Below are 22,870 nucleotides of genomic sequence, written 5' to 3'. Positions count from 1 at the left end.
AATAGGAGAAACCAAGGTCACAGGCAGATAGGGGAAACCATGGTCACAGAGAGATTTGAGAAACCAAGGTCACAGAGGGAAAGGGAAAACCATGGTTTCAGAGCGATAGGAGAACCAAGATCACAGAGAGGTAGGAGAAACCATAGTCACAGAGAGATAGGAGAAACCAAGGTCAGAGAGAGATAGGGGAAACCAGAGTCACAGAGAGATAGGAGAAACCATGGTAACAGAGAGATAGGAGAAACCAAGGTCACAGAGAGATAGGAGAAACTATGTTCACAGAGAGTTAGGAGAAACCATGGTCACAGAGAGATAGGAGAAACGATGGTCACAGTGAGATAGGAGAAACCATGGTTACAGAGAGATAGGAGAATGTATGTTCACAGAGAGAAAGTAGAAACCATGGTCACAAACAGATAGGAAAAACCATGTTGACAGAGACAAAGGAGAAACCATTGTCAAAGAGAGACAGGAGAAACCATGTTCACAGAGAGATAGGAGAAACCATGGTCACAGAGAGATTGGACAAAGTATGGTCACAGAGAAATAGGGAAACCATGGTCACAGAGAGAAAGGGGAATCCATGGTCACAGAGAGATAGGAGAAACCATGGTCAGACAGAGATAGGAGAAACCATGGTCACAGAGAGAAAGGAGAAACAATGGTCACAGAAAGATAGGAGAAAATATGGTCACAGTGAGATAGGAGAAACCATGGTCACAGAGAGAAAGGAGATAACCATGGTCACAGAGAGATAGGAGAAACCATGGTCAAAGAGAGATAGGAGAAACTATGGTCAAAGAGAGATAGGAGAAACCATGGTCACGGCGAGATAGGGGAAACCATGGTCACAGAGAGAAAGGAGAAATCATGGTCACAGTGAGATAGGAGAAACCATGGTCACAGAGAGATTTGAGAAACCATGGTCACAGAGAGATAGGAGAAACCAAGGTCACAGGGAGATAGGAGAAACCATGGTCACAGAGAGATAGGAGAAACCATGGTCACAGAGAGATAGGAGAAACTATGGTCACAGAGAGAAAGGAGAAACCATGGTCACAGTGAGATATGAAAAACCATGTTCACAGAGAGATAGGAGAAACCATGGTCAGAGAGAGATAGGAGAAACCATGGTCACAGAGAGATTGGAGAAACCAAGGTCACAAAGAGATAGGAGAAAACAGATTCACAGAGAGATAGGAGAAACCATGGTCACAGGGAGATAGGAGAAACCATGGTCACAGAGAGAAACGGAAAAGAAAGGTCACAGAGAGAAAGGGAAAACCATGGTTACAGAGAGATAGGAGAAAATATGGACACAGAGAGATGGGAGAAACTGTGGTCACAGAGAGATTGGAGAAACCAAGGTCACAGAGAGATAGGAGAAACCATAGTCACAGAGAGAAAGGAGAAACTATGGTCACAGAGAGATAGGAGAAACCAAGGTCACAGAGAGATAGGGGAAACCATAGTCACAGAGAGATAGGAGAAACCAAGGTCACAGGGAGATAGGATAAACCATGGTCACAGAGAGATAGGAGAAACCATGATCACAGAGAGATTGGAGAAACCAAGGTCACAGAGAGATAGGAGAAACCAAGGTCACAGAGAGATAGGAGAAACCATGGTCACAGAGAGACAGGAGAAACCAAGGTCACAGAGAGATAGGAGAAACCATCGTCACAGAGAGATAGGAGAAACCATGGTCACAGAGAGACAGGAGAAACCATGGTCACAGTGAGATGGGAGAAATCATGTTCACAGGGAGATAGGATAAACCATGGTCACAGTGAGATAGGAGAAACCATGGTCACAGAGAGATTGGAGAAACCAAGGTCACAAAGAGATAGCAGAAACCAGAGTCACAGAGAGAAAGGAGAAACCATGGTCACAGGGAGATAGGAGAAACCATGGTCACAGAGAGATTTAAGAAACCATGGTCACAGAGGGAAAGGGAAAACCAAGGTCACAGAGAGAAAGGGAAAACCATGGCTACAGAGAGATAGGAGAAACCAAGATCACAGAGAGGTAGGCGAAACCATAGTCACAGAGAGATAGCAGAAACCAATGTCACAGAGAGATAGGAGAAACCAAGGTCACAGAGAGAAAGGAGAAACCATAGTCACAGAGAGATAGGAGAAACGATGGTCACAGAGAGACAGGAGAAACCATGGTCACAGTGAGATGGGAGAAATCATGTTCACAGAGAGATCGGAGAAACCATGGTCACAGAGAGATAGGAAAAACCATGGGCAGAGAGAAATAGGAGAAACGATGGTCAGAGTGAGATAGGAGAAACCATGGTCACAGAGAGATAGGAGAAATCATGGTCACAGAGAAATAGGGGAAACTATGGTCACAGAGAGAAAGGAGAAACCATGGTCACAGTGAGATATGAAAAACCATGTTCACAGAGAGATAGGAGAAACCATGGTCAGAGAGAGATGGGAGAAACGATGGTCACAGAGAGATTGGAGAAACCAAGGTCACAGAGAGATAGGAGAAACAATAGTCACAGAGAGATAGGAGAAACTATGGTCACAGAGAGATTGGAGAAACCAAGTTCACAGAGAGATTGGGGAAACCATAGTCACAGAGAGATAGGAGAAACCAAGGTCACAGGGAGATAGGATAAACCATGGTCACAGAGAGATAGGAGATAACCATGGTCACAGAGAGATAGGAGAAACCATGGTCAAAGAGAGATAGGAGAAACCATGGTCAAAGAGAGATAGGAGAAACCATGGTCACGGCGAGATAGGAGAAACCAATGTCAAAGAGAGATAGGAGAAACCATGGTCACAGAGAGATAGGAGAAACCAAGGTCACAGGGAGATAGGAGAAACCATGGTCACAGTGAGATAGGAGAAACTATGGTCACAGAGAGAAAGGAGAAACCATGGTCACAGTGAGATATGAAAAACCATGTTCACAGAGAGATAGGAGAAACCATGGTCAGAGAGAGATGGGAGAAACGATGGTCACAGAGAGATTGGAGAAACCAAGGTCACAGAGAGATCGGAGAAACAATAGTCACAGAGAGATAGGAGAAACTATGGTCACAGAGAGATTGGAGAAACCAAGTTCACAGAGAGATTGGGGAAACCATAGTCACAGAGAGATAGGAGAAACCAAGGTCACAGGGAGATAGGATAAACCATGGTCACAGAGAGATAGGAGCTAACAATGGTCACAGAGAGATAGGAGAAACCATGGTCAAAGAGAGATAGGAGAAACCATGGTCAAAGAGAGATAGGAGAAACCATGGTCACGGCGAGATAGGGGAAACCATGGTCACAGAGAGAAAGGAGAAATCATGGTCACTGTGAGATAGGAGAAACCATGGTCACAGTGAGACAGGAGAAACCATGGTCACAGAGAGATTTGAGAAACCATGGTCACAGAGACATAGGAGAAACCAAGGTCACAGGGAGATAGGAGAAACCATGGTCACAGAGAGATAGGAGAAAACATGGTAACAGAGAGATAGGAGAAACCAAGGTCACAGAGAGATAGGAGAAACTATGTTCACAGAGAGATAGGAGAAACCATGGTCACAGAGAGATAGGAGAAACCATGGTCACAGTGAGATAGGAGAACGTATGGTCACAGAGAGAAAGTAGAAACTATGGTCACAAACAGATAGGAAAAACCATGTTGACAGAGACAAAGGAGAAACCATGGTCAAAGAGAGACAGGAGAAACCATGTTCACAGTGAGATAGGAGAAACCATGGTCACAGAGAGATTGAACAAAGTATGGTCACAGAGAGATAGGAGAAACCATGGTCACAGAGAGAAAGGGGAATCCATGGTCACAGAGAGATAGGAGAAACCATGGTCAGACAGAGATAGGAGAAACCATGGTCACAGAGAGAAAGGAGAAACAATGGTCACAGAAAGATAGGAGAAAATATGGTCACAGTGAGATAGGAGAAACCATGGTCACAGAGAGAAAGGAGATAACCATGGTCACAGAGAGATAGGAGAAACGATGGTCAAAGAGAGATAGGAGAAACTATGGTCAAAGAGAGATAGGAGAAACCATGGTCACGGCAAGATAGGGGAAACCATGGTCACAGAGAGAAAGGAGAAATCATGGTCACAGTGAGATAGGAGAAACCATGGTCACAGAGAGATTTGAGAAACCATGGTCACAGAGACATAGGAGAAACCAAGGTCACAGGGAGATAGGAGAAACCATGGTCACAGAGAGATAGGAGAAACCATGGTAACAGAGAGATAGGAGAAACCAAGGTCACAGAGAGATAGGAGAAACTATGTTCACAGAGAGATAGGAGAAACCATGGTCACAGAGAGATAGGAGAAACCATGGTCACAGAGAGATAGGAGAACGTATGGTCACAGAGAGAAAGTAGAAACTATGGTCACAAACAGATAGGAATAACCATGTTGACAGAGACAAAGGAGAAACCATGGTCAAAGAGAGACAGGAGAAACCATGTTCACAGTGAGATAGGAGAAACCATGGTCTCAGAGAGATTGAACAAAGTATGGTCACAGAGAGATAGGAGAAACCATGGTCACAGAGAGAAAGGGGAATCCATGGTCACAGAGAGATAGGAGAAACCATGGTCAGACAGAGATAGGAGAAACCATGGTCACAGAGAGAAAGGAGAAACAATGGTCACAGAAAGATAGGAGAAAATATGGTCACAGTGAGATAGGAGAAACCATGGTCACAGAGAGAAAGGAGATAACCATGGTCACAGAGAGATAGGAGAAACGATGGTCAAAGAGAGATAGGAGAAACTATGGTCAAAGAGAGATAGGAGAAACCATGGTCACGGCGAGATAGGGGAAACCATGGTCACAGAGAGAAAGGAGAAATCATGGTCACAGTGAGATAGGAGAAACCATGGTCACAGAGAATTGAGAAACCATGGTCACAGAGAGATAGGAGAAACCATGGTCACAGAGAGATAGGAGAAACCATGGTAACAGAGAGATAGGAGAAACTATGGTCACAGAGAGAAAGGAGAAACCATGGTCACAGTGAGATATGAAAAACCATGTTCACAGAGAGATAGGAGAAACCATGGTCAGAGAGAGATGGGAGAAACGATGGTCACAGAGAGATTGGAGAAACCATGGTCACAGAGAGATCGGAGAAACAATAGTCACAGAGAAATAGGAGAAACCAAGGTCACAGGCAGATAGGGGAAACCATGGTCACAGAGAGATTTGAGAAACCATGGTCACAGAGGGAAAGGGAAAACCATGGTTTCAGAGAGATAGGAGAAACCAAGATCACAGAGAGGTAGGAGAAACCATAGTCACAGAGAGATAGGAGAAACCAAGGTCAGAGAGAGATAGGGGAAACCAGAGTCACAGAGAGATAGGAGAAACCATGGTAACAGAGAGATAGGAGAAACCAAGGTCACAGAGAGATAGGAGAAACTATGTTCACAGAGAGATAGGAGAAACCATGGTCACAGAGAGATAGGAGAAACGATGGTCACAGTGAGATAGGAGAAACCATGGTTACAGAGAGATAGGAGAAACCATGGTCACAGAGAGATAGGAGAATGTATGGTCACAGAGAGAAAGTAGAAACCATGGTCACAAACAGATAGGAAAAACCATGTTGACAGAGACAAAGGAGAAACCATTGTCAAAGAGAGACAGGAGAAACCATGTTCACAGTGAGATAGGAGAAACCATGGTCACAGAGAGATTGGACAAAGTATGGTCACAGAGAAATAGGAGAAACCATGGTCACAGAGAGAAAGGGGAATCCATGGTCACAGAGAGATAGGAGAAACCATGGTCAGACAGAGATAGGAGAAACCATGGTCACAGAGAGAAAGGAGAAACAATGGTCACAGAAAGATAGGAGAAAACATGGTCACAGTGAGATAGGAGAAACCATGGTCACAGAGAGAAAGGAGATAACCATGGTCACAGAGAGATAGGAGAAACCATGGTCAAAGAGAGATAGGAGAAACTATGGTCAAAGAGAGATAGGAGAAACCATGGTCACGGCGAGATAGGGGAAACCATGGTCACAGAGAGAAAGGAGAAATCATGGTCACAGTGAGATAGGAGAAACCATGGTCACAGAGAGATTTGAGAAACCATGGTCACAGAGAGATAGGAGAAAACAAGGTCACAGGGAGATAGGAGAAACCATGGTCACAGAGAGATAGGAGAAACCATGGTAACAGAGAGATAGGAGAAACTATGGTCACAGAGAGAAAGGAGAAACCATGGTCACAGTGAGATATGAAAAACCATGTTCACAGAGAGATAGGAGAAACCATGGTCAGAGAGAGATAGGAGAAACCATGGTCACAGAGAGATTGGAGAAACCAAGGTCACAAAGAGATAGGAGAAAACAGATTCACAGAGAGATAGGAGAAACCATGGTCACAGGGAGATAGGAGAAACCATGGTCACAGAGAGCTTTGAGAAACTATGGTCACAGAGAGAAAGGGAAAAGAAAGGTCACAGAGAGAAAGGGAAAACCATGGTTACAGAGAGATAGGAGAAAATATGGACACAGAGAGATGGGAGAAACTATGGTCACAGAGAGATTGGAGAAACCAAGGTCACAGAGAGATAGGAGAAACCATAGTCACAGAGAGAAAGGAGAAACTATGGTCACAGTGAGATAGGAGAAACCAAGGTCACAGAGAGATAGGGGAAACCATAGTCACAGAGAGATAGGAGAAACCAAGGTCACAGGGAGATAGGATAAACCATGGTCACAGAGAGATAGGAGAAACCATGATCACAGGGAGATTGGAGAAACCATAGTCACAGAGAGATAGGAGAAACCAAGGTCACAGAGAGATAGGAGAAACCATGGTCACAGAGAGACAGGAGAAACCAAGGTCACATAGAGATAGGAGAAACCATCGTCACAGAGAGATAGGAGAAACCATGGTCACAGAGAGACAGGAGAAACCATGGTCACAGTGAGATGGGAGAAATCATGTTCACAGGGAGATAGGATAAACCATGGTCACAGTGAGATAGGAGAAACCATGGTCACAGAGAGATTGGAGAAACCAAGGTCACAAAGAGATAGGAGAAACCAGAGTCACAGAGAGAAAGGAGAAACCATGGTCACAGGGAGATAGGAGAAACCATGGTCACAGAGAGATTTAAGAAACCATGGTCACAGAGGGAAAGGGAAAACCAAGGTCACAGAGAGAAAGGGAAAACCATGGCTACAGAGAGATAGGAGAAACCAAGATCACAGAGAGGTAGGCGAAACCATAGTCACAGAGAGATAGCAGAAACCAATGTCACAGAGAGATAGGAGAAACCAAGGTCACAGAGAGAAAGGAGAAACCATAGTCACAGAGAGATAGGAGAAACCATGGTCACAGAGAGACAGGAGAAACCATGGTCACAGTGAGATGGGAGAAATCATGTTCACAGAGAGATCGGAGAAACCATGGTCACAGAGAGATAGGAAAAACCATGGGCAGAGAGAAATAGGAGAAACGATGGTCACAGTGAGATAGGAGAAACCATGGTCACAGAGAGATAGGAGAAATCATGGTCACAGAGAGATAGGAGAAACTATGGTCACAGAGAGAAAGGAGAAACCATGGTCACAGTGAGATATGAAAAACCATGTTCACAGAGAGATAGGAGAAACCATGGTCAGAGAGAGATGGGAGAAACGATGGTCACAGAGAGATTGGAGAAACCAAGGTCACAGAGAGATCGGAGAAACAATAGTCACAGAGAGATAGGAGAAACTATGGTCACAGAGAGATTGGAGAAACCAAGTTCACAGAGAGATTGGGGAAACCATAGTCACAGAGAGATAGGAGAAACCAAGGTCACAGGGAGATAGGATAAACCATGGTCAAAGAGAGATAGGAGATAACCATGGTCACAGAGAGATAGGAGAAACCATGGTCAAAGAGAGATAGGAGAAACCATGGTCAAAGAGAGATAGGAGAAACCATGGTCACGGCGAGATAGGGGAAACCATGGTCACAGAGAGAAAGGAGAAATCATGGTCACAGTGAGATAGGAGAAACCATGGTCACAGAGAGATTTGAGAAACCATGGTCACAGAGAGATAGGAGAAACCAAGGTCACAGGGAGATAGGAGAAACCATGGTCACAGAGAGATAGGAGAAATCATGGTCACAGAGAGATAGGAGAAACTATGGTCACAGAGAGAAAGGAGAAACCATGGTCACAGTGAGATATGAAAAACCATGTTCACAGAGAGATAGGAGAAACCATGGTCAGAGAGAGATGGGAGAAACGATGGTCACAGAGAGATTGGAGAAACCAAGGTCACTGAGAGATTGGAGAAACAATAGTCACAGAGAGATAGGAGAAACCAAGGTCACAGGCAGATAGGGGAAACCATGGTCACAGAGAGATTTGAGAAACCATGGTCACAGAGGGAAAGGGAAAACCATGGTTTCAGAGAGATAGGAGAAACCAAGATCACAGAGAGGTAGGTGAAACCATAGTCACAGAGAGATAGGAGAAACCAAGGTCAGAGAGAGATAGGGGAAACCATAGTCACAGAGAGATAGGAGAAACCATGGTCACAGTGAGATAGGAGAAACCATGGTCACAGAGACATTTGAGAAACTATGGTCACAGAGAGAAAGGAGAAACCATGGTCACAGTGAGATATGAAAAACCATGTTCACAGAGAGATAGGAGAAACCATGGTCAGAGAGAGATGGGAGAAACGATGGTCACAGAGAGATTGGAGAAACCAAGGTCACAGAGAGATTGGAGAAACAATAGTCACAGAGAGATAGGAGAAACCAAGGTCACAGGCAGATAGGGGAAACCATGGTCACAGAGAGATTTGAGAAACCATGGTCACAGAGGGAAAGGGAAAACCATGGTTTCAGAGAGATAGGAGAAACCAAGATCACAGAGAGGTAGGTGAAACCATAGTCACAGAGAGATAGGAGAAACCAAGGTCAGAGAGAGATAGGGGAAACCATAGTCACAGAGAGACAGGAGAAACCAAGGTCACAGAGAGATAGGAGAAACTATGTTCACAGAGAGATAGGAGAAACCATGGTCACAGAGAGATAGGAGAAACGATGGTCACAGTGAGATAGGAGAAACCATGGTCACAGAGAGATAGGAGAAACCATGGTCACAGAGATATAGGAGAACGTATGGTCACAGAGAGAAAGTAGAAACCATGGTCACAAACAGATAGGAAAAACCATGTTGACAGAGACAAAGGAGAAACCATGGTCAAAGAGAGATAGGAGAAACCATGTTCACAGAGAGATAGGAGAAACCATGGTCACAGAGAGATTGGACAAAGTATGGTCACAGAGAGATAGGAGAAACCATGGTCACAGAGAGAAAGGGGAATCCATGGTCACAGAGAGATAGGAGAAACCATGGTCAGACAGAGATAGGAGAAACCATGGTCACAGAGAGAAAGGAGAAACAATGGTCACAGAAAGATAGGAGAAAATATGGTCACAGTGAGATAGGAGAAACCATGGTCACAGAGAGAAAGGAGATAACCATGGTCACAGAGAGATAGGAGAAACCATGGTCAAAGAGAGATAGGAGAAACCATGGTCAAAGAGAGATAGGAGAAACCATGCTCACGGCGAGATAGGGGAAACCATGGTCACAGAGAGAAAGGAGAAATCATGGTCACAGTGAGATGGGAGAAATCATGTTCACAGAGAGATCGGAGAAACCATGGTCACAGAGAGATAGGAGAAACCATGGGCAGAGAGAAATAGGAGAAACGATGGTCACAGTGAGATAGGAGAAACCATGGTCACAGAGAGATAGGAGAAATCATGGTCACAGAGAGATTGGAGAAACTATGGTCACAGAGAGAAAGGAGAAACCATGGTCACAGTGAGATATGAAAAACAATGTTCACAGAGAGATAGGAGAAACCATGGTCAGAGAGAGATGGGAGAAACGATGGTCACAGAGAGATTGGAGAAACCAAGGTCACAGAGAGATAGGAGAAACAATAGTCACAGAGAGACAGGAGAAACTATGGTCACAGAGAGATTGGAGAAACCAAGTTCACAGAGAGATTGGGGAAACCATAGTCACAGAGAGATAGGAGAAACCAAGGTCACAGGGAGATAGGATAAACCATGGTCACAGAGAGATAGTAGATAACCATGGTCACAGAGAGATAGGAGAAACCATGGTCAAAGAGAGATAGGAGAAACCATGGTCAAAGAGAGATAGGAGAAACCATGGTCACGGCGAGATAGGGGAAACCATGGTCACAGAGAGAAAGGAGAAATCATGGTCACAGTGAGATAGGAGAAACCATGGTCACAGAGAGATTTGAGAAACCATGGTCACAGAGAGATAGGAGAAACCAAGGTCACAGGGAGATAGGAGAAACCATGGTCACAGAGAGATAGGAGAAATCATGGTCACAGAGAGATAGGTTAAACTATGGTCACAGAGAGAAAGGAGAAACCATGGTCACAGTGAGATATGAAAAACCATGTTCACAGAGAGATAGGAGAAACCATGGTCAGAGAGACATGGGAGAAACGATGGTCACAGAGAGATTGGAGAAACCAAGGTCACAGAGAGATCGGAGAAACAATAGTCACAGAGAGATAGGAGAAACCAAGGTAACAGAGATATAGGAGAAACCAAGGTCACAGAGTGATAGGAGAAACTATGTTCACAGAGAGATTGGAGAAACCATGGTCACAGAGAGATAGGAGAAACGATGGTCGCAGAGAGATAGGAGAAACCATGGTCACAGAGAGATAGGAGAACGTATGGTCACAGAGAGAAAGTAGAAACCATGGTCACAAACAGATAGGAAAAACCATGTTGACAGAGACAAAGGAGAAACCATGGTCAAAGAGAGACAGGAGAAACCATGTTCACAGAGAGATAGGAGAAACCATGGTCACAGAGAGATTGGACAAAGTATGGTCACAGAGAGATAGGAGAAACCATGGTCACAGAGAGAAAGGGGAATCCATGGTCACAGAGAAATAGGAGAAACCATGGTCAGACAGAGATAGGAGAAACCATGGTCACAGAGAGAAAGGAGAAACAATGGTCACAGAAAGATAGGAGAAAATATGGTCACAGTGAGATAGGAGAAACCATGGTCACAGAGAGAAAGGAGATAACCATGGTCACAGAGAGATAGGAGAAACCATGGTCAAAGAGACATAGGAGAAACCATGGTCAAAGAGAGATAGGAGAAACCATGGTCACGGCGAGATAGGGGAAACCATGGTCACAGAGAGAAAGGAGAAATCATGGTCACAGTGAGATAGGAGAAACCATGGTCACAGAGAGATTTGAGAAACCATGGTCACAGAGAGATTGGAGAAACCAAGGTCACAAAGAGATAGGAGAAACCAGAGTCACAGAGAGATAGGAGAAACCATGGTCACAGGGAGATAGGAGAAACCATGGTCACAGAGAGATTTGAGAAACCATGGTCACAGAGAGAAAGGGAAAAGCAAGGTCACAGAGAGAAAGGGAAAACCACGGTTACAGAGAGATAGGAGAAAATACGGACACAGAGAGATAGGAGAAACTATGGTCACAGAGAGATTGGAGAAACCAAGGTCACAGAGAGAAAGGAGAAACCATAGTCACAGAGAGAAAGGAGAAACTATGGTCACAGAGAGATTGGAGAAACCAAGGTCACAGAGAGATAGGGGAAGCCATAGTCACAGAGAGATAGGAGAAACCATAGTCACAGGGAGATAGGATAAACCATGGTCACAGAGAGATAGGAGAAACCATGGTCACAGAGAGATTGGAGAAACCAAGGTCACAGGGAGATAGGATAAACCATGGTCACAGAGAGATAGTAGATAACCATGGTCACAGAGAGATAGGAGAAACCATGGTCAAAGAGAGATAGGAGAAACCATGGTCAAAGAGAGATAGGAGAAACCATGGTCACGGCGAGATAGGGGAAACCATGGTCACAGAGAGAAAGGAGAAATCATGGTCACAGTGAGATAGGAGAAACCATGGTCACAGAGAGATTTGAGAAACCATGGTCACAGAGAGATAGGAGAAACCAAGGTCACAGGGAGATAGGAGAAACCATGGTCACAGAGAGATAGGAGAAATCATGGTCACAGAGAGATAGGTTAAACTATGGTCACAGAGAGAAAGGAGAAACCATGGTCACAGTGAGATATGAAAAACCATGTTCACAGAGAGATAGGAGAAACCATGGTCAGAGAGACATGGGAGAAACGATGGTCACAGAGAGATTGGAGAAACCAAGGTCACAGAGAGATCGGAGAGACAATAGTCACAGAGAGATAGGAGAAACCAAGGTAACAGAGATATAGGAGAAACCAAGGTCACAGAGTGATAGGAGAAACTATGTTCACAGAGAGATGGGAGAAACCATGGTCACAGAGAGATAGGAGAAACGATGGTCACAGAGAGATAGGAGAAACCATGGTCACAGAGAGATAGGAGAACGTCTGGTCACAGAGAGAAAGTAGAAACCATGGTCACAAACAGATAGGAAAAACCATGTTGACAGAGACAAAGGAGAAACCATGGTCAAAGAGAGACAGGAGAAACCATGTTCACAGAGAGATAGGAGAAACCATGGTCACAGAGAGATTGGACAAAGTATGGTCACAGAGAGATAGGAGAAACCATGGTCACAGAGAGAAAGGGGAATCCATGGTCACAGAGAAATAGGAGAAACCATGGTCAGACAGAGATAGGAGAAACCATGGTCACAGAGAGAAAGGAGAAACAATGGTCACAGAAAGATAGGAGAAAATATGGTCACAGTGAGATAGGAGAAACCATGGTCACGGAGAGAAAGGAGATAACCATGGTCACAGAGAGATAGGAGAAACCATGGTCAAAGAGACATAGGAGAAACCATGGTCAAAGAGAGATAGGAGAAACCATGGTCACGGCGAGATAGGGGAAACCATGGTCACAGAGAGAAAGGAGAAATCATGGTCACAGTGAGATAGGAGAAACCATGGTCACAGAGAGATTTGAGAAACCATGGTCACAGAGAGATTGGAGAAACCAAGGTCACAAAGAGATAGGAGCAACCAGAGGCACAGAGAGATAGGAGAAACCATGGTCACAGGGAGATAGGAGAAACCATGGTCACAGAGAGATTTGAGAAACCATGGTCACAGAGAGAAAGGGAAAAGCAAGGTCACAGAGAGAAAGGGAAAACCACGGTTACAGAGAGATAGGAGAAAATATGGACACAGAGAGATAGGAGAAACTATGGTCACAGAGAGATTGGAGAAACCAAGGTCACAGAGAGAAAGGAGAAACCATAGTCACAGAGAGAAAGGAGAAACTATGGTCACAGAGAGATTGGAGAAACCAAGGTAACAGAGAGATAGGGGAAGCCATAGTCACAGAGAGATAGGAGAAACCATAGTCACAGGGAGATAGGATAAACCATGGTCACAGAGAGATAGGAGAAACCATGGTCACAGAGAGATTGGAGAAACCAAGGTCACAGAGAGATAGGAGAAACCAAGGTCACAGAGAGATAGGAGAAACCATAGCCACAGAGCGATAGGAGAAACCATGGTCACAGAGAGATAGGAGAAACCATGGTCACAGTGAGATGGGTGAAATCATGTTCACAGGGAGATAGGATAAACCATAGTCACAGAGAAATAGGAGAAACCATGGTCACAGAGAGATTGGAGAAACCAAGGTCACAGTGAGATAGGAGAAACCATGGTCACAGAGAGATTTGAGAAACCATGGTCACAGAGAGATAGGAGAAACCAAGGTCAGAGGGAAATAGGAGAAACCATGGTCACAGAGAGATAGGAGAAATCATGGTCACAGAGAGAAAGGAGAAACCATGGTCACAGTGAGATATGAAAAACCATGTTCACAGAGAGATAGGAGAAACCATGGTCAGAGAGAGATGGGAGAAACGATGGTCACAGAGAGATTGGAGAAACCATGGTCACAGAGAGATCGGAGAAACAATAGTCACAGAGAGATAGGAGAAACCAAGGTCACAGGCAGATAGGGGAAACCATGGTCACAGATGGATTTGAGAAACCATGGTCACAGAGGGAAAGGGAAAACCATGGTTTCAGAGAGATAGGAGAAACCAAGATCACAGAGAGGTAGGAGAAACCATAGTCACAGAGAGATAGGAGAAACCAAGGTCAGAGAGAGATAGGGGAAACCATAGTCACAGAGAAATAGGAGAAACCATGGTAACAGAGAGATAGGAGAAACCAAGGTCACAGAGAGGTAGGAGAAACCATAGTCACAGAGAGATAGGAGAAACCATGGTCACAGAGAGATAGGAGAAACGATGGTCACAGTGAGATAGGAGAAACCATGGTCCCAGAGAGATAGGAGAAACCATGGTCACAGAGAGATAGGAGAACGTATGGTCACAGAGTGAAAGTAGAAACCATGGTCACAAACAGATAGGAAAAACCATGTTGACAGAGACAAAGGAGAAACCATGGTCAAAGAGAGACAGGAGAAACCATGTTCACAGAGAGATAGGAGAAACCATGGTCACAGAGAGATTGGACAAAGTATGGTCTCAGAGAGATAGGAGAAACCATGGTCACAGAGAGAAAGGGGAATCCATGGTCACAGAGAGATAGGAGAAACCATGGTCAGACAGAGATAGGAGAAACCATGGTCACAGAGAGAAAGGAGAAACAATGGTCACAGAAAGATAGGAGAAAATATGGTCACAGTGAGATAGGAGAAACCATGGTCACAGAGAGAAAGGAGATAACCATGGTCACAGAGAGATAGGAGAAACCATGGTCACAGTGAGATGGGAGAAATCATGTTCACAGGGAGATAGAATAAACCATGGTCACAGTGAGATAGGAGAAACCATGGTCACAGAGAGATTGGAGAAACCAAGGTCACAAAGAGATAGGAGAAACCAGAGTCACAGAGAGAAAGGAGAAACCATGGTCACAGGGAGATAGGAGAAACCATGGTCACAGAGAGATTTAAGAAACCATGGTCACAGAGGGAAAGGGAAAACCAAGGTCACAGAGAGAAAGGGAAAACCATGGCTACAGAGAGATAGGAGAAACCAAGATCACAGAGAGGTAGGCGAAACCATAGTCACAGAGAGATAGCAGAAACCAATGTCACAGAGAGATAGGAGAAACCAAGGTCACAGAGAGAAAGGAGAAACCATAGTCACAGAGAGATAGGAGAAACCATGGTCACAGAGAGACAGGAGAAACCATGGTCACAGTGAGATGGGAGAAATCATGTTCACAGAGAGATCGGAGAAACCATGGTCACAGAGAGATAGGAAAAACCATGGGCAGAGAGAAATAGGAGAAACGATGGTCACAGTGAGATAGGAGAAACCATGGTCACAGAGAGATAGGAGAAATCATGGTCACAGAGAGATAGGAGAAACTATGGTCACAGAGAGAAAGGAGAAACCATGGTCACAGTGAGATATGAAAAACCATGTTCACAGAGAGATAGGAGAAACCATGTTCAGAGAGAGATGGGAGAAACGATGGTCACAGAGAGATTGGAGAAACCAAGGTCACAGAGAGATCGGAGAAACAATAGTCACAGAGAGATAGGAGAAACTATGGTCACAGAGAGATTGCAGAAACCAAGTTCACAGAGCGATTGGGGAAACCATAGTCACAGAGAGATAGGAGAAACCAAGGTCACAGGGAGATAGGATAAACCATGGTCAAAGAGAGATAGGAGATAACCATGGTCACAGAGAGATAGGAGAAACCATGGTCAAAGAGAGATAGGAGAAACCATGGTCAAAGAGAGATAGGAGAAACCATGGTCACGGCGAGATAGGGGAAACCATGGTCACAGAGAGAAAGGAGAAATCATGGTCACAGTGAGATAGGAGAAACCATGGTCACAGAGAGATTTGAGAAACCATGGTCACAGAGAGATAGGAGAAACCAAGGTCACAGGGAGATAGGAGAAACCATGGTCACAGAGAGATAGGAGAAATCATGGTCACAGAGAGATAGGAGAAACTATGGTCACAGAGAGAAAGGAGAAACCATGGTCACAGTGAGATATGAAAAACCATGTTCACAGAGAGATAGGAGAAACCATGGTCAGAGAGAGATGGGAGAAACGATGGTCACAGAGAGATTGGAGAAACCAAGGTCACTGAGAGATTGGAGAAACAATAGTCACAGAGAGATAGGAGAAACCAAGGTCACAGGCAGATAGGGGAAACCATGGTCACAGAGAGATTTGAGAAACCATGGTCACAGAGGGAAAGGGAAAACCATGGTTTCAGAGAGATCGGAGAAACCAAGATCACAGAGAGGTAGGTGAAACCATAGTCACAGAGAGATAGGAGAAACCAAGGTCAGAGAGAGATAGGGGAAACCATAGTCACAGAGAGATAGGAGAAACCATGGTCACAGTGAGATAGGAGAAACCATGGTCACAGAGACATTTGAGAAACTATGGTCACAGAGAGAAAGGAGAAACCATGGTCACAGTGAGATATGAAAAACCATGTTCACAGAGAGATAGGAGAAACCATGGTCAGAGAGAGATGGGAGAAACGATGGTCACAGAGAGATTGGAGAAACCAAGGTCACAGAGAGATTGGAGAAACAATAGTCACAGAGAGATAGGAGAAACCAAGGTCACAGGCAGATAGGGGAAACCATGGTCACAGAGAGATTTGAGAAACCATGGTCACAGAGGGAAAGGGAAAACCATGGTTTCAGAGAGATAGGAGAAACCAAGATCACAGAGAGGTAGGTGAAACCATAGTCACAGAGAGATAGGAGAAACCAAGGTCAGAGAGAGATAGGGGAAACCATAGTCACAGAGAGATAGGAGAAACCATGGTAACAGAGAGATAGGAGAAACCAAGGTCACAGAGAGATAGGAGAAACTATGTTCACAGAGAGATAGGAGAAACCATGGTCACAGAGAGATAGGAGAAACGATGGTCACAGTGAGATAGGAGAAACCATGGTCACAGAGAGATAGGAGAAACCATGATCACAGAGATATAGGAGAACGTATGGTCACAGAGAGAAAGTAGAAACCATGGTCACAAACAGATAGGAAAAACCACGTTGACAGAGACAAAGGAGAAACCATGGTCAAAGAGAGATAGGAGAAACCATGTTCACAGAGAGATAGGAGAAACCATGGTCACAGAGAGATTGGACAAAGTATGGTCACAGAGAGATAGGAGAAACCATGGTCACAGAGAGAAAGGGGAATCCATGGTCACAGAGAGATAGGAGAAACCATGGTCAGACAGAGATAGGAGAAACCATGGTCACAGAGAGAAAGGAGAAACAATGGTCACAGAAAGATAGGAGAAAATATGGTCACAGTGAGATAGGAGAAACCATGGTCACAGAGAGAAAGGAGATAACCATGGTCACAGAGAGATAGGAGAAACCATGGTCAAAGAGAGATAGGAGAAACCATGGTCAAAGAGAGATAGGAGAAACCATGCTCACGGCGAGATAGGGGAAACCATGGTCACAGAGAGAAAGGAGAAATCAAGGTCACAGTGAGATGGGAGAAATCATGTTCACAGAGAGATCGGAGAAACCATGGTCACAGAGAGATAGGAGAAACCATGGGCAGAGAGAAATAGGAGAAACGATGGTCACAGTGAGATAGGAGAAACCATGGTCACAGAGAGATAGGAGAAATCATGGTCACAGAGAGATAGGAGAAACTATGGTCACAGAGAGAAAGGAGAAACCATGGTCACAGTGAGATATGAAAAACAATGTTCACAGAGAGATAGGAGAAACCATGGTCAGAGAGAGATGGGAGAAACGATGGTCACAGAGAGATTGGAGAAACCAAGGTCACAGAGAGATAGGAGAAACAATAGTCACAGAGAGACAGGAGAAACTATGGTCACAGAGAGATTGGAGAAACCAAGTTCACAGAGAGATTGGGGAAACCATAGTCACAGAGAGATAGGAGAAACCAAGGTCACAGGGAGATAGGATAAACCATGGTCACAGAGAGATAGTAGATAACCATGGTCACAGAGAGATAGGAGAAACCATGGTCAAAGAGAGATAGGAGAAACCATGGTCAAAGAGAGATAGGAGAAACCATGGTCACGGCGAGATAGGGGAAACCATGGTCACAGAGAGAAAGGAGAAATCATGGTCACAGTGAGATAGGAGAAACCATGGTCACAGAGAGATTTGAGAAACCATGGTCACAGAGAGATAGGAGAAACCAAGGTCACAGGGAGATAGGAGAAACCATGGTCACAGAGAGATAGGAGAAATCATGGTCACAGAGAGATAGGTTAAACTATGGTCACAGAGAGAAAGGAGAAACCATGGTCACAGTGAGATATGAAAAACCATGTTCACAGAGAGATAGGAGAAACCATGGTCAGAGAGACATGGGAGAAACGATGGTCACAGAGAGATTGGAGAAACCAAGGTCACAGAGAGATCGGAGAAACAATAGTCACAGAGAGATAGGAGAAACCAAGGTAACAGAGATATAGGAGAAACCAAGGTCACAGAGTGATAGGAGAAACTATGTTCACAGAGAGATGGGAGAAACCATGGTCACAGAGAGATAGGAGAAACGATGGTCACAGAGAGATAGGAGAAACCATGGTCACAGAGAGATAGGAGAACGTATGGTCACAGAGAGAAAGTAGAAACCATGGTCACAAACAGATAGGAAAAACCATGTTGACAGAGACAAAGGAGAAACCATGGTCAAAGAGAGACAGGAGAAACCATGTTCACAGAGAGATAGGAGAAACCATGGTCACAGAGAGATTGGACAAAGTATGGTCACAGAGAGATAGGAGAAACCATGGTCACAGAGAGAAAGGGGAATCCATGGTCACAGAGAAATAGGAGAAACCATGGTCAGACAGAGATAGGAGAAACCATGGTCACAGAGAGAAAGGAGAAACAATGGTCACAGAAAGATAGGAGAAAATATGGTCACAGTGAGATAGGAGAAACCATGGTCACAGAGAGAAAGGAGATAACCATGGTCACAGAGAGATAGGAGAAACCATGGTCAAAGAGACATAGGAGAAACCATGGTCAAAGAGAGATAGGAGAAACCATGGTCACGGCGAGATAGGGGAAACCATGGTCACAGAGAGAAAGGAGAAATCATGGTCACAGTGAGATAGGAGAAACCATGGTCACAGAGAGATTTGAGAAACCATGGTCACAGAGAGATTGGAGAAACCAAGGTCACAAAGAGATAGGAGAAACCAGAGTCACAGAGAGATAGGAGAAACCATGGTCACAGGGAGATAGGAGAAACCATGGTCACAGAGAGATTTGAGAAACCATGGTCACAGAGAGAAAGGGAAAAGCAAGGTCACAGAGAGAAAGGGAAAACCACGGTTACAGAGAGATAGGAGAAAATATGGACACAGAGAGATAGGAGAAACTATGGTCACAGAGAGATTGGAGAAACCAAGGTCACAGAGAGAAAGGAGAAACCATAGTCACAGAGAGAAAGGAGAAACTATGGTCACAGAGAGATTGGAGAAACCAAGGTCACAGAGAGATAGGGGAAGCCATAGTCACAGAGAGATAGGAGAAACCAAGGTCACAGGGAGATAGGATAAACCATGGTCACAGAGAGATAGGAGAAACCATGGTCACAGAGAGATTGGAGAAACCAAGGTCACAGAGAGATAGGAGAAACCAAGGTCACAGAGAGATAGGAGAAACCATAGTCACAGAGCGATAGGAGAAACCATGGTCACAGAGAGACAGGAGAAACCATGGTCACAGTGAGATGGGTGAAATCATGTTCACAGGGAGATAGGATAAACCATGGTCACAGAGAAATAGGAGAAACCATGGTCACAGAGAGATTGGAGAAACCAAGGTCACAGTGAGATAGGAGAAACCATGGTCACAGAGAGATTTGAGAAACCATGGTCACAGAGAGATAGGAGAAACCAAGGTCAGAGGGAAATAGGAGAAACCATGGTCACAGAGAGATAGGAGAAATCATGGTCACAGAGAGATAGGAGAAACTATGGTCACAGTGAGAAAGGAGAAACCATGGTCACAGTGAGATATGAAAAACCATGTTCACAGAGAGATAGGAGAAACCATGGTCAGAGAGAGATGGGAGAAACGATGGTCACAGAGAGATTGGAGAAACCAAGGTCACAGAGAGATCGGAGAAACAATAGTCACAGAGAGATAGGAGAAACCAAGGTCACAGGCAGATAGGGGAAACCATGGTCACAGATGGATTTGAGAAACCATGGTCACAGAGGGAAAGGGAAAACCATGGTTTCAGAGAGATAGGAGAAACCAAGATCACAGAGAGGTAGGAGAAACCATAGTCACAGAGAGATAGGAGAAACCAAGGTCAGAGAGAGATAGGGGAAACCATAGTCACAGAGAAATAGGAGAAACCATGGTCACAGAGAGATAGGAGAAACCAAGGTCACAGAGAGATAGGAGAAACTATGTTCACAGAGAGATAGGAGAAACCATGGTCACAGAGAGATAGGAGAAACGATGGTCACAGTGAGATAGGAGAAACCATGGTCCCAGAGAGATAGGAGAAACCATGGTCACAGAGAGATAGGAGAACGTATGGTCACAGAGAGAAAGTAGAAACCATGGTCACAAACAGATAGGAAAAACCATGTTGACAGAGACAAAGGAGAAACCATGGTCAAAGAGAGACAGGAGAAACCATGTTCACAGAGAGATAGGAGAAACCATGGTCACAGAGAGATTGGACAAAGTATGGTCTCAGAGAGATAGGAGAAACCATGGTCACAGAGAGAAAGGGGAATCCATGGTCACAGAGAGATAGGAGAAACCATGGTCAGACAGAGATAGGAGAAACCATGGTCACAGAGAGAAAGGAGAAACAATGGTCACAGAAAGATAGGAGAAAATATGGTCACAGTGAGATAGGAGAAACCATGGTCACAGAGAGAAAGGAGATAACCATGGTCACAGAGAGATAGGAGAAACCATGGTCAAAGAGAGATAGGAGAAACCATGGTCAAAGAGAGATAGGAGAAACCATGGTCACGGCGAGATAGGGGAAACCATGGTCACAGAGAGAAAGGAGAAATCATGGTCACAGTGAGATAGGAGAAACCATGGTCACAGAGAGATTTGAGAAACCATGGTCACAGAGAGATAGGAGAAACCAAGGTCACAGGGAGATAGGAGAAACCATGGTCACAGAGAGATAGGAGAAATCATGGTCACAGAGAGATAGCTGAAACAATGGTCACAGAGAGAAAGGAGAAACCATAGTCACAGTGAGATATGAAAAACCATGTTCACAGAGAGAAAGGAGAAACCATGGTCAGAGAGAGATAGGAGAAACCATGGTCACAGAGAGATTGTAGAAACCAAGGTCACAACGAGATAGGAGAAAACAGATTCACAGAGAGATAGGAGAAACCATGGTCACAGGGAGATAGGAGAAACCATGGTCACAGAGAGCTTTGAGAAACTATGGTCACAGAGAGAAAGGGAAAAGAAAGGTCACAGAGAGAAAGGGAAAACCATGGTTACAGAGAGATAGGAGAAAATATGGACACACAGAGATGGGAGAAACTATGGTCACAGAGAGATTGGAGAAACCAAGGTCACAGAGAGATAGGAGAAACCATAGTCACAGAGAGAAAGGAGAAACTATGGTCACAGAGAGATAGGAGAAACCAAGGTCACAGAGAGATAGGGGAAACCATAGTCACAGAGAGATAGGAGAAACCAAGGTCACAGGGAGATAGGATAAACCATGGTCACAGAGAGATAGGAGAAACCATGATCACAGAGAGATTGGAGAAACCAAGGTCACAGAGAGATAGGAGAAACCAAGGTCACAGAGAGATAGGAGAAACCATGGTCACAGAGAGACAGGAGAAACCAAGGTCACAGAGAGATAGGAGAAACCATCGTCACAGAGAGATAGGAGAAACCATGGTCACAGAGAGACAGGAGAAACCATGGTCACAGTGAGATGGGAGAAATCATGTTCACAGGGAGATAGGATAAGCCATGGTCACAGTGAGATAGGAGAAACCATGGTCACAGAGAGATTGGAGAAACCAAGGTCACAAAGAGATAGGAGATACCAGAGTCACAGAGAGAAAGGAGAAACCATGGTCACAGGGAGATAGGAGAAACCATGGTCACAGAGAGATTTAAGAAACCATGGTCACAGAGGGAAAGGGAAAACCAAGGTCACAGAGAGAAAGGGAAAACCATGGCTACAGAGAGATAGGAGAAACCAAGATCACAGAGAGGTAGGCGAAACCATAGTCACAGAGAGATAGCAGAAACCAATGTCACAGAGAGATAGGAGAAACCAAGGTCACAGAGAGAAAGGAGAAACCATAGTCACAGAGAGATAGGAGAAACCATGGTCACAGAGAGACAGGAGAAACCATGGTCACAGTGAGATGGGAGAAATCATGTTCACAGAGAGATCGGAGAAACCATGGTCACAGAGAGATAGGAAAAACCATGGGCAGAGAGAAATAGGAGAAACGATGGTCACAGTGAGATAGGAGAAACCATGGTCACAGAGAGATAGGAGAAATCATGGTCACAGAGAGATAGGAGAAACTATGGTCACAGAGAGAAAGGAGAAACCATGGTCACAGTGAGATATGAAAAACCATGTTCACAGAGAGATAGGAGAAACCATGGTCAGAGAGAGATGGGAGAAACGATGGTCACAGAGAGATTGGAGAAACCAAGGTCACAGAGAGATCGGAGAAACAATAGTCACAGAGAGATAGGAGAAACTATGGTCACAGAGAGATTGGAGAAACCAAGTTCACAGAGAGATTGGGGAAACCATAGTCACAGAGAGATAGGAGAAACCAAGGTCACAGGGAGATAGGATAAACCATGGTCAAAGAGAGA

The sequence above is a fragment of the Heterodontus francisci genome, chromosome 14 (genome assembly GCF_036365525.1).
Source record: "Heterodontus francisci isolate sHetFra1 chromosome 14, sHetFra1.hap1, whole genome shotgun sequence".
Classification (NCBI taxonomy): domain Eukaryota; kingdom Metazoa; phylum Chordata; class Chondrichthyes; order Heterodontiformes; family Heterodontidae; genus Heterodontus; species Heterodontus francisci.
Note: the sequence above shows the minus strand (reverse complement) of the source record.